We start from the raw sequence: 14238 nt of genomic DNA, 5'->3' as shown, positions 1-14238 counted from the left end.
AGCAAGGCACCGGGCAGGAGGGGCGCTCATCCGAAGGGTGGAAAGAGTGCTCTCGCTCCAGCAGGGTTAGCAGCCCAAAGGCAGGCACAGACAGATGCACATCAGAGACGGGAAGCCAGCAAGGAGTTGCCCCCTTGCCTACGACCAGCTGCCCTCCTCCGGCCACGGTGCTGCGTGCAGCGCTGCTCTCTGCTCTGCCTTTCAAGCACAAGAATGAGCCGTTCTGGTAACAGCGATGATCCAGATGGCTACCCTGGGTAATTCCTTGAGGTGGTTGTAATTTCAAGATTTCTGTTTAGCCTTCTAGGATCAGGTTTGCTAGTTTAGGCTGTTACTCAGAAAACATATCAATCCCCTAAAAAAGGGATTGGGCGTCGCCAGCTTTATTAGCAGTGGTCTCAGAGTGAAACCCCAGCTTCCCCTCTCTCTCAACAAACAAATAATGTAGGGACTTTTGGCAGCCAATGCAACAAGCATGATCGACCGTTGCCTCCTCGGCAGTGCAGCTGGGTTAGAATTCAAGGAAATGAAAAGTGAGGTCTAGCTCACCATGAACCATGGAAATCCATGGAAATCTTGAAATCCTGAAACTTTTCAGCAACCTGAGATGGATTAGTTAGATGCCCCAAAATTGAAGTAGAGACTGGAGGACTGGGAGGATGAGCCCTACAGCTTTCTGGGCTGAACAGTGTGATCAAAAAAAATCCTACCACCCTGAAACAGTCAAGGAATAGGATGCCAAGCAAAAACTCCAGAGCTAATTTGTAAGTGCTTAAAACTGGCCAGTTTTGTCTGTAGCTGACATGCTGGAGAACTGGAACAAGGATGTTGCAGAAATGATTTCAACCTGGATTGTATCATGCCTGCATCATGGGAGAGTTACTGGTGATCATAGAAGGGGGCTGCAAAGTTGACATAGCCTCTTTTTTTAAAAGAAACTAAAGTGATCGCTTCTACTTTTAAGTAGAAGCCAATGCATGCATGCATGTATCTTTTTTTTTTTTTAATTAGGGCAGATGAAAAGATAATTTTTAGAAAGTGGTTGGCATTGGGAAGGTGAACAAGGGAGACAATATCTTCATGATCCAATGAAATGGGGAGACCATTAGCTTGCCTCTATGACACTGTTAAGCCTTTTTCTATTACATTTCTTTGTGTAATAGCTGTTCTTTTTGTGGCATTTTTCATCTAATCTGATGATGATTCAAAGCGTTTATGCATTCTACTTATATTATAAACCACTGCCCTCTCACCACAGGGTTCACATTTAAGATTAGATTGCTGTAATTTTTTTCACTGCTGCCCTGGTTGAAGGTCATTTCGCTTAGGAAATGGAGAGGGTAGTTGCCAAAAGGTAATCTTGTCTCATTTTACCTGGCAGTTGGCTGTCAAGTTCAAGTAATGACATTAAAAAGCATTGCTATGGCCTGCCTGCTGTCTAGCTAGGAACAAGAAATGGCTGAGACACACTGCAACTGTTTCTCAGTAAATTTAAATTGCAGCTGGTGTGTTTTTTTAATATGGCACTTGCAAAGCAGTTCTGATGGATTGCTAGTGTCAAATACAGTGCACAACTCATAACTCTATTTCCTGATTATGTAATTTATGATGCATTAGGTCACATTATGTCATAATACTACTTGTAACAATTATGCTTTCCCTTACTTTTTCTCCCTGAACAAAAATTTCTCAATATCATTTTGGAATGCAATAATTTTCTTCCAGGTTCCTTTGAGTCCAGGTAGTGGAACTGTGATTTAAAAAAAAAAAAAGCCTGACCCATCAAGCCTGGCATTATTTATGTTCACCAGGGCTTAGTTCCTCTAGTTAGAAGGAAAGCAACACTCTCAAGTATTCTTTGCAGTTTGTATACAATAAATTCAAATATACATGCACATTCTGTTTCTCCATGAGGAGTATGGGAAGTTGGGCTCATCACCGATGGCTGCAAGGTACAGCTGGAAATGCTGCAAGGGAAACGGTTCAAAGGTCAGATCACTTTAGGAAAGGAGAAATGTCCAAACATTCTCATGGTCGCTGCTTCTGCCTGGTTCCCTGGTTAGTGGTATCCAGACCACAGGCAATGCTGCTCAATTTTGCAGTCTGTGTGTGTCGTGTATATTTGTTTTATAAAAACACTGCTGCAAAGAAAAGGAAAACATGATTTCCCTCCCCCCGCCAGCAAGCTGTCCTTAAACAAATCTGTAAGTTAGAATGAAATTGGTATCATCACGCACAGAAAGAGACAGAATGATGTTGAACACTCCCACATTGCAATCATGCATTTCCAAATGCTTTTTACGCTATCTTTGTTCAGCATTTTCTAAGAAAAGCCTCGGAGCATTAAACTCCATTTGGTGAGAAAGGGCCAACATATGGCCCTCTCTGGTACCTGCTCAGGGAGCAACAGAAATGCTGCAGAGAAGAGAGGTGGTTTTAACTAATTCCTTGCACATATGTAGGGAGCACAGTAGGTAACTTAATTGGAAGGGACATAAAGTGTCTAGAGGCCTCTGTCTTGCGGGCAATAAATAGTGGCGATGCTGAGCCTCTCTTCGGGAAGCTGCGTCAGAAGCTTGCCAGTGGGTAGTAATTTCCATCCACTGTCTAGTAATTGGTAACCTGTAAGCTTGGTTTTGTGCTTGCTTATTACTATTATTATTTTAACTGCAAAGGGGTGCGATGCTCTATCCCAAGGCCCTGTGCTGTGCTGAATGCAGGCCGGAGACCCGTAGTGAGCAGTGCTGAGCAGGGCAAACGGCAACTACCCCCCAACCGCTCAGCAGTGAAACGTCAGCATCGGACCAGCAGCAAAAATCTATAGCCTACAGTTTCTCAGACTTATGGATCTAAGAGATTTTCTGATTAGATTCCTAAAGAATCTCAAGAACAGTTGTTTTTAGGTTTTATTCTATGAAGGTTTAAAAATCACCACTATGAGGGAAATGTGCCTTTGAGTAATAAATCCACACATCCGTAAAAACGATCACTAATGCAATTATCACTTAGTATAGTCTTTATTAAATAAGAAGAGGTACTAAATTGCTTTTGCATGTATGAGTCTTGGAGAATACAGTACCTTATATGCCTGCTTAAGAAATGGAAAATTTGGACTAATTAAGGACACTTAATCTGATTTATTGCCAGTAAGTGTGACGTGAAGGACCCTTTGCTTTAGCAGAAATGTGTGCTTACCTTTCCAGGTGATTGTGGTGACTCCAGAAAACACAACTCTTACCTTGGTATTCTGTTTGGAGAATAAATGTTATTTTGAATCTTGCCTGGCGACGGGCGTGTTGAGGGGTCTCTCACTCCGGCGGGTGCCGTGCGGGGTGCTGGTTGGAGCCCGTGTTTCAGAGCTGCCCTAGGGCTGCTCTCCGCACGAGCCAGGCAGCTCCCGCTTCCCCCCGCTTTTCCTGGGGAAGCTGCACTCGGTATTTTTCTGAATCTGAAAGAAGTGCTGTGTAGCTGTTGGCCTTTTGTCACCTTTCTTCTCACGCATTTCAACTTTCAAACTCTCAAAGTCTAGAGCGGCTGCGGAAGAACAGTCTTCCGCAAGAACACTTCCTAAAGTTTTTGTGTTCCTCTGATTTAAGGAAAACAAGTGCAGTCAAGAAATGTGACTCTTAATTCCGTGTTTTCACTTAAGGAATAAACAAACAAAGGAGAAACGCTTACGTGCTTAAGATGCTAGATGTTTTTGATGTCCATTTTCGTCTGCGTGAAAGCATGTAGTGCTAACTTACTGATACTTCTCCCTTGTGACTAGTACCAAATGTTTTATGTAGAAATACAGCATAAAAGGATTCTTAACCCTGATAAAATCGAAGCAATGTTGTAATAAAGAAACTCAAACCCCATCTGATTTTATTAATCATTTCCCTCGGAGTTTGAAAGTGAAGATCTTCCATTTGATACAGAGAGACATTGATAAAGTCACCAAAAGGTGACTACCAGGTTTTATTTATTACACTGAGTTGCTCTTTACAGGCAATACACTATAAGCATTATATGCTTTTTTTAAGCAATCAGCACAATTTTCTTTTTCATTGGCTTTTGCCATCATATAAATTAAATAATTTAAAATTTTGAAGAAACTTTGGGGATTTTTTTTAAAATTTATTTTATTGCTTGAATAGTTACCTGGAGTGACCTGCAAGCTGAATAAGGGAAAGGTTGAGAAATCCTATTGCCCAAGGTTAAACAGAGATGATGGCAGCACAAAGCTGGCGGAATTCAAAAGCTGTCTGTAATGACAAAATTATAAGGACCTTGAATATATACACTTTAGAATAGCTTTTTCTGATATGCATTGCTTATAGGCCTGAGGTTGTAACTTGCTGTGTTATGCTGATCTTAGAGGGACCATCCAGCTCCAGGAGTTTTCTTTCCATGGCCTTTTCCTCTCCCTTTCTGTTATGTTCTATACAATATTGAAAATAATTTTTCTGATGGGTAAGGTTTGAAAGCAGTCACCATCAGTCAATGAAATATTGTTTTTCCATATCCATGTTCTGAACCAATGCTTATAACTCAAGATCTAGTAATATATCTGTTTTTATCTTGTTTTTTTACATTCAGAATTTCTTCTGGATCTGAAATGAAGTCAGTATATTATTTTTATTGCAGTTGCATCTAGAAATAAGAACAGAAATCAAGACCAGAAAATACTCAGAACGGCACGTATACCTGTAGTAGGCTCCCTATGGTAATCAGAGTGACTAGGGCGGGTGGAAGGAGAGAGAAAAGAGGCAGAATTTCCACCATTTGTCTGTTAAGCTGTAACCAGAGATCTCCAAATTGGAGATTGTGCATGTCAGCGTATTCATTAGGATCTTTAATTTTTCTTTAATTTAATATTTGTCTTTGGCCTGCTGAGAGATTCTTCTGTTCAGTCTTTGGCTTGGGGACGGTAGGAGCTTCGTGGCAGCCCAGTAAATTTGCCCACCCCGGGAAGCAGTCTCCTTTCCCCAGGCCCGGCGAGGAGCAACATCTGGCAGCCGCACGGGGCCAGCGGCCCAGGCGCCCTCCAACGCACCTTGCGGGGCGCTCGGTGTCCTTCCTTCCCGAGGAAGCAAAACCACCCCGGGAGCTCCAGGCACCTAACGCCCTCCCGTCTGCGGGGCCCGGGCTGACTTTGGCGGCAGCGCTCTCCCCGAAGCCCGAACGCAGCGAGGGCCACGGGCCTGCCGCTCTCCTACCGCGGCATCTGCAAACCTGGCCGTAGCCTGTAGCTCTTAGCGAAAGAATAGGTAGTCGTTGCCAGTCTGTTATTTATTGCCTGGTGATTACTTGTATAGTTCTGTGACCACAGCCCAAGTTTAATTCTGTTTCCAACACTGATTCCTTTCATGGCCTTGATAGAAAGGATTTATCCCACTTTAAATTGTGGCTATCAGCTATACACTGTAATAGTTTTGTAGAGCATTTTATTATTTTTGTAAACCATTGGTAAACAGACCAGAGTCCGTTATTCTATGCATCTAAGCAGCTATTTTACTGTGTTTAAATGGCTATTGAAACTGCCTGTTTATATCCTAATATTTACATACATGTTGCTGGCAATTGTTGCAAATTCAAAGGCACATTTTTTTCCTAAAAGGGCAATCAACAGATGAAATTAGGAAAACTTGACACCATAATAAATCAGAGCAGCAACAAAATTGTAAAATTCATTTGTAATGACATATTTTGTTGCTATACTTGTTGGCTAGATTAGATTTCTGCTAAAGGTAATTGAAGAAAAAATTGTTCTGGTTAGAGGGACAAAATACATTAAAATTAAATGAGTTTCTTGAACTCTGCTTAGGCTTTACGATGCCATGCCAACGAAAGAAAACACATTAAATAAGCATAATAGTTACTTTGTGGGTTGACCATGAAGGTACCATAAACTAGCTTTTCTGTTGCATCATATGCAAGGCCTCTCAGGTGATGGTTAAGACATTAGGGAAAATGCAGGCATAGGGCCTGTTTGCTGTTTACCACCCTATGCCCAAGTATCAGACCTCCCCTTCAGGTTCTCTTGCACAAACATTACATTTGCCACCTACCTGAGAAAAATGGAAAAATCACAGACTGCAGATAAGAATGTCAAGTAGTTTAATGAGCACAGAAGACTAGTTATGCTACAACTTCGGGGGGGGGGGGGGAAGAGATTTTGGTGTTCTTGGCTGCTGGAACTTTTTTCTGATTGTTCTGACACTTGAAGTCCACATTCTGGTTTTATAGGTTTTCTGTGAAGGAATATAAAACTGAAATTCCTTTCTTTTGTGGAGCCTTCTCATACCTCTTGCAAGCACTAAATAAACACAAATAGGAAAAAAATCCTCAGAAAACAAATCTTAGACAACTAAAAATATCAGAAATGTTCAAAGTATTGTACAGTATCCTTGAAAAACTTTGAGCCTACAGAACTCCTTTTCTACTTATTTCTAAACTCAGTATCTCTTTTTTAAAGTGCTTAATAATTCCTCTTGGCTGAACTTGCAAGCAGCACTTGCCTTGTTTTATGAACTTATTAACCTGTAATCTCCCATTATGTGTACCCCACTCTCCTCTGAATTTTGTTATTTGTTTGTTTAACCTTCCTTTCTCTCTTATCCTCTTTCCCTCTTCCCTTGCCTTTTTCCCTGGGGAGACTGAGTCAGTCTGCATAAGGCACTACATCTTGTTTTTTTTAAAAAATAACTACCTAGTCATGGCAGTTTCCTCTGCAGTTGCGGGGGAAGAGCAATTACATTTTTTTTAAAACATCTTTACACATCTGTAGAAAACACTTAGGATTTTTTCTTTCTTTTGTTTACTAAATCAAAGCTGATGCATCTGAGGCTTATAGTGATGATAGCAAGAATTACAAAGATCTTTCATATGCAAAATCCCTTTTTGCGTGACTGAAGATTTGAAACGTATTATGCTGATCTTGTATTCAAACACCAGCTTCTCGGGGTTTGAGTTCTATTATGTGGTTTTCTGGAGGTTTTTTGTTTCTTGGGTATTTGCTTTCTTTCATTCCCTTTTTATGAAGTTTGTATTATTTCCACTTCCTTGCATTTTCACAGGGACTTTCCCTTGAACCCTAAATGTGAGATGAATGAAAGAAGTGATTTTACTTTATGAATCAGCCTTCCTAATAGGTCTTCTGGCTCTGGAAATATTCTCAGAGTTCTTAAAGCCATCAGCTGGATCTTCATCAGCTGCTTCGCGATGCACTTCACGCCGTGGCGCAAAGCTTCAAAATTCCAAAGATCTCTCTACTTTGCTATTACGCATCTAGAAGGGATGTGTTAGCCCTTTGTCTGGGGTTTTGGAAGGACAGGGAGACACGCTTATGAGAACTAGAACCACAAAATATTTTTCTGAGTGAATATTGTATTTTTAATGAAAATTGTCAGCTCCTCAGAGCCAAGGTTGCTCTGCTGTGCTGTTGCTGCTTTTGGGAAGTTGCCCTTCTGAAATGAGCCATCAGCTTTTTAAGGTTTTCAGAGAAAGAACTGCTGTCAAGCTTCCTGATTCATGGACTTGTAGTCAGCAACAGAGACTGGCGCCAAAGCACTTGGCTTTCATTTGACACATCTCACGACTGCTCTGGGGGACGTACCCGGCTGTTTGGTTATACCAAGCACTGCCGCCTGGGCTGGCTCTAGCAGTGTTGGCCCCCTGACTTCAGCAGTCAGGGTTTCCAATCTCATTACCTTGTTTTCTGCCTTGGTGCCCCCTTTTCTCTGTTACTGAACTAAGCTGTATTTATTATTTACTCACAACTATGAAACTCATCTCTCTTACCAGCATGGCAATAACAATTGACATTAGGAGGGAACTGAGAATCATAAACTTGAACCTTTTTTTAATTAGCAAAGATGCACCATGAGATAGGCATCAGTATGCAGGGATTTCTTGCAATACAATGAGCAAAATATTTAGTTATAGGCATGCTTTAAACGGCTAAAAAGATGCCAGTTCAGACACCTGCTGTCTTCACATGCCTTCTCTCCCAGTAGTACGTGTCGGCTGGGAACGGGCAGGCCGGTTCGTCTCTTGGACCATCCATGGACTCTGCCTCCTGCTGCGCATCCTAGCAGGGCACTGACTGGGGCTCTGGGCTGCCTGGACAGAGGCGTCTCGTTCCTCCTACCAAAGTGCCCTGCAAAGTGAGTTCCTGCGACCTGCTGCCGGCGCTGCCCTATGCCCGGGGACCCCCTCCTGCAGCAGGGCTGCCCAGGGTCCCACGACGCTTTAAAGGTTTGTCTGCAGTTGGGTTTGTCCCCTCAGCCCATGCACTGAATTAGCTGTCTCACGTGCATGTCCCCTCTTCTGGACTGCTACTGAGGTCACTGCAAGAAGCAAACTGAAAGATGGTAGTGTGTTACAGTCTCGCAGTCATTTGCACTCTGGTTTTGGCCTAAGGCAGCCAAGCACTAGTTAGCTCTTGCCTACTGTAAATGACCTTGAGCAGAACAAGAAGGAAGCTTGCTCAGAAATAAAAACCTGTCTGTTAGTTATAAGCAACTAGGCAAACAAACACTGAATGCAGCTACTAACTCATGCATGTGTTACCAGATAGCCAGCATGGGGTAAGAGCCATTGTTTTTTAATAAAACTGATTCGGAAGGTTAAGGCCAGATATCCCGTTGCCACTGCCAAAAACAGCAGCTACCAAAATGGAAATCAAGAAAGATGTGTCCCATGAGCTCTTGCATTTTCAAGTTACAGCTATATTTTAAATTGAGGGCAACAGGGATCAGTTGCCCATTTAGAACTGTTTGTGCCTTTTAACTATCAGCAGTTTGTGTGTTAAATGAGAAAGATACAATCACAGGTGTTCATGAAGCATTTTTTTCTCTTGATGGCATATTTGGGCACATGCAAATGCAAGGTAGCTTACAGAGTTTCAGCATCTTAGAATCCTTTTCATAAACAATCCTAAAATTGTCCTGCAAAGCAATATCTATCTACCTTGGTGACAGATTTAGAACAAATTGAGCTATGAGAGGTTCAATTTTTTTAATAGACTAAAAGTGCACAGCTATGCAGATGTTTCAGCCATTTGGCTTACTGTAATCAAATATGGTGAAGAAGCTCTAAGTGCATTTCAAGTTTATAGCATGTCAGTTCAGCTGGCTTGACTTTTTTTCTATAGGAAGTCTGTTGGAAAATGCATTCAGTAGAGCAAAATGGTGCTGCTGCTAATATTAATAATAATACTTAGCACTTCAATTGCATTTCATATTTTCAAAGTGCTGTACAAATGCTAATTAATTAGGCTGTGAAGCTGAATGCCAAATAGAGAAAAAGCCCTGTGTTGCTGCTTGTAGAACAAGTTATCTTGATTATTGCACTTTTAATATTTTTCTTGGGAAAGTGCTAGCAATACAAGGAACAATTCTGCTGCACAGAGCACGACAGGGTCCTGAGGGGGCAGCTGCCACAAACACAGGGATGTGCTGATCCTGAAGTCCCACAAGCTCTTGTGATTTAGGGGTTGTGAATGAACGGAGGTGTCTGTATACTCAAATCCGGTGCTCTGAGTTAGTGGCAGAAGTGGAAAAATTATTTTCCTATTTTGTATAAAAATCCCTGAAGTTGTGGTTTTCCTAATTCCACCTTGAGGTACTGTCATTGGAAGATTTTCATTCATTGACCCTTTCATCTCTGGCCCTTCTGGTAGCCGTTAGAGATTGCTGCTTGCTAGTTCATGTAAAATAATCTTCTTAGTCTCCATCCAGTTTGCCTTTGCTAAATACAGTGCCAGTCTTGGGTTTTGTTTCATTGCCACTGCAACATTTCAGGAAAAGCCAAAAACCAAAATTCCTGCTCTTTTCCAGGAGATGTCACACACCAGTAATTTGAAGTGTGAAAGATGTCCTCTTCTCTGGGACCACTTTTCTGAGAACTTAGATGAGTTGCCGAAGAGGGTGTGGAGGAGTCTGCTTTTTACTGGAAATAATCATTAATGCTGAGCTTCAGGGAAAATAAATGTGAATTATGGTTCAGTGAGACCCTTGACTGTGCACTTGTGGTGTTAATTTTGCTTCAAATGGTGCAGAGACATGAGTCACCCGCGTGCTGCCCAGCGCAGGGTCCTCTTGCTCCAAGAGCACCGTCGTCCCGCGGTGCTGCGGTGACCGCTCCGGCCCTGCCAGCTCGTCACCCGCGTCCAGCTCCTCCTACGACCTAGCCCTGGGCTGCCGGCGAGCGCTGGGCGGTGGCTCTGAGGAGGCAGCATGGCATTAGCCTTCCTCAGGAGCAAGGGAGGGAGAGAGAGCATCTCTCCAGGGCTTCCTGGGTTGTTTTCTTCCCTCCATCTCCCAAAGGAGAGCACATCCCAGGCCAGCTCTGTACTCTGCGAGTGCACTGCGTTATTGAAAGATGACTTACTTATGTAGCCTTAATCCTTTCCTTTTTTCTTTTGATACAGATTGAGAAAATCTGTGCTAATTTGATTACGTAATGAAGTGGTTGTGGGTGGTCAGAACATGGTAGAATGCAGTCTAGTGATCAGTTTGAACTGACAAGATTTCTGTGCTTGGTTTTGGACTTTAATGTTTCTTGCGTACTCATCTAGACTGATCAGCTCTGCCAATAACTGTTTCAGTAATATTCAGGTTTTTTTCACAAAAAAAGCATTAGAGACTTTGTACAAATCAATTATGAGTTGGCAGGGAGAAATGCAGATCTGGTCCAGCATGTTATAGGCATCAACAAGTGCAGAAGCATTGCTTAGAGCTCGAACTGCAGTTCCACATGCTTTACCCAAAGGTAGTTGTCTTCTAATGCAGATATACTTCTAATTCATCAATAAATGACAGCAGAGAAAATTAGCCTTACCTGAAATAAAGCAGGAGTGGCTTCAGAAGCCACTCGGCTGGTGCTCTGTTTGTATAAAGGTGCACCCCGAGATTTTTGCAGGTGTCTTCCCAGTCTCACCTGCTTTACACATGCGCACGTGCCCAGTCCTGCAGAGATACAAGCATGCAAGGTCTTCTCCCTTCCTGCATCATGGGAAGGAATCATGAAGTTGATACACTTATTCACATTTGAAAAGGATTTATCATCACATTGGTTACATGAGTTTGTAAAAAATAGTTATAGAAATAAGGGTAAAATATTAGTCCTCCTTTTTCCTCCACTGCCAGAATTGAAGGGAGATTTGTTATTGCTTTTGAAAGAAATAGAGTTTTACTCTGAAACTGCTGCTACCCCACGTTGCTGTTTTAGAAAGACAGAAATAGGCTACTAAACTGAATGCAGCAGTTAAGGAATTTTCTTTGCATCTACTGAGTTTTTTTTCCTCAATTGCACATTATAATTATTATGATTAGACAGCAGCTAATTGCTGGTGTGACCACCAGGCCTTTGTTAAACAATTGATCCTGGGATTGCTGAAAGTGGCATGTCTAACATTACATTTTTCAAACTGCCTCTTGAAATTGTCTCGTTTTTTCTCTCTAATACCAAGAAATCACTGTCATTATATTTGTGTGTAATTTGCATAGGAGCAGTTCCTTTCCTTTACTGAAGCACAAAAACAAGGTGCTTTCATAACTTCGTTGACAAAATGTTGTGATGATCATCTGCCTCCTGAAGATGTTGTAATTTCTTATTCAGCACATCTCAAAAGATATGTATATCTCAATACACTGATTTTTTTTTAGACTTATATTTTAATGGGTAGGTTAAGTGGTAAAACTGGTGGGGTTACTTTTTGTGAATAAATTATCCAGCCAGTTTACTTCATTTTGTAGTTGGCAGCTGCCACCCATTTTGAAATGGCTCGTGGTCTCTGTACAGGCTTAAATAGTTCCTGTGCACCCCCCTCATAACATGGCCCGAGGCTCAGGCTGCCTGGGGTTTGGTCACCTGCTGGTCGCTGCCGAGTGCCGGATCTATGCACAGAGTGGGGCTGCCCGCCTCAGTCTCGCAAACTGTTCTTATTTAGCTAATCTCACGCATGGACCTGTACCCGTAGAAGAACAAGAGTGCTTGCAGTCACTGAATTATGTCTGCAAGAGTGAACGAGCCCTTCGCCATACATCAAAATCTAGAGGCGCTCATGTGCCAAATGCTTAATACAAAAAACGAGACGTATATTGTCTCCTGTGTATTTGCACAGTGACATATTTGCCAGTGCTGCTTAATTTCCACATTATTTTGCAAATGCCACATTCATGACTTTTAAACCAGTGGTGACAGGCCCTGCGCTCTGTCACTGATGCCTGGAGAGCAGAGGTTTTGGAGGGTTGGCGGTACCCTTACGTTGCTCGCTGCGCTCTGTCAGTGAATTCCCTTTGTGGCAGGAGACGAAAATGCTCCCAAATCAAAAGCTAATTGAAAAGTTATGAAAGAGATTACACAACTCCCCAACCCTATGGAGAGATGGGTGGTTGAGTGCTAATCAATTTAGGGTATATTTCCTCTGGGACCAGCACTTACTGGCAAGTAATTATTCTTTAAAAGATATACTTCATAATGGATTCCTGCTTCTCAAGAACAAAGGCTCAAATGGTATCTCCAAGAAAAATACAGGCCAAAATGGGCATCACATTTTCCCAGTGAAGATGAATATACTTTGATTATATTAATACTACAGGACCAATTATACATAGGTGGAGCCGCTCATTTGCGGTTAGGATTACTAGACACTAATTGCATTAGTGCTTATAGGCACTAACTCTCCATTAGTGTTCATATACCAGAACAGCCCTAAGGCACCTCTGAACTCCCAGAGCCTCGTTTGTGTTTGTGCCAACATCCCTTTATGCATTCTGAAATATTAAAATTACACAAATTTGTTGCTGCTCAGTGCACAGTGCAGGAGTCTACATGTAAAAAAGAATGAGTCAGCTGTGTTTGTTTACTTATTAGAAGAGGGCTGATCTGGCTTTAATGAATGATATAGCATCTATATCTTCATGATGAATCTGCTACAATATTTGTTTTTTCTATAACACTTAGGAAAAAGCAAATTAGCATGTGTTGTTGCATTATACATCCTGTTGTATAAACATACATCTCTTGGTATATGTTTATCTTATGTATCCTGCACACATATGTGCACACACACCAATGTTGCATTTTATATTCAAATATATTCTATTCAAATATATATTTTTCATATATTTTATATTCATTATATTATATTCATATTATATTATTATAATATATTATATTCACTGTATTATATTCATATATTCATTTATATTATATTCAAAGAAAGGATTAACTTCAGGTCCTCACTGGTTATTCACTCTCTTCCCATGCCTCTCTGCTCCTTTCTGCCCAGTTACAACTTGGGTTAGCTCTTACTTTAGCTGAATTAATTATATCTTCCATATTCAGTGTTATAAACTTGAAGTTACTTAAACACTTGCAAATCCTTTTTGCACTGAAGCTACATATAAAAATCTTTTCTGGAATCAGTTCTATTCTCACTTGTTTCAAAATATATACAAAGCATCTGCACTGAAGATGTACAATAGGATAAGCAAAAACGAAATCTCACTCATACAATATAAATGACTTTTATGTCTGAAGAAGTAATTATGTAGTGTCATAAGGAAAGCAATAGTAATTTCCTAATGCTTCTTCTGAGTGACATGGGAAGCATCAGACAGTCTGAATCTGTTCTGTAAAGCACAGGAGATGTTAATGAAGATGGAAACTGAATTAGTGGACATACCAATGCAATCATGTCAAGCAAAATCAACAGATATGTGAGATTATAATTGCAAACTCTGTTTTGTGGTACATTCTCTCATGCAGAAGCAAAAATAACCATAATTCTCCAATCCCTTTCCAGTCATTTTTATGAATGTTGCATTTTGTTCTTTTTTCCCCACTGTACACGCCAGGTGTTCCTTCTTGCTGCAAAACAACAATACATCATTTAAGTGAAGTTCATTTTTTGAAGCTCAGCGAGTTGAGGCTTTCTCCATTTCTCTGGCCTTACCCAATCAGCCAGCAGAGGCACTGGCATGCGTCATAAATTTTGCTGGGAATGTGGACCAGCTGAAACGTATACCAATTCAGAGATCACATCTCCTCAGCATCCCACTAGGCGGGAGAGGAAATGAAATGTTTGCTATGTTCTTGTGAAGCAATAGGATAGAGCATGAACTGAAAGAATTCTAAATTCTTAGCAGCAAAAAAGCCTCTTTCAAAAGAAAACTTTGTGTGTGTGTGTGGGGGGGGGAATTAACCCCAGGAATTGCGTGTGCAGTTTTCTCCCAGAGTCCTTTC

The sequence above is a fragment of the Apteryx mantelli genome, chromosome 6, assembly GCF_036417845.1.
Source record: "Apteryx mantelli isolate bAptMan1 chromosome 6, bAptMan1.hap1, whole genome shotgun sequence".
Classification (NCBI taxonomy): Eukaryota; Metazoa; Chordata; class Aves; order Apterygiformes; family Apterygidae; genus Apteryx; species Apteryx mantelli.
Note: the sequence above shows the minus strand (reverse complement) of the source record.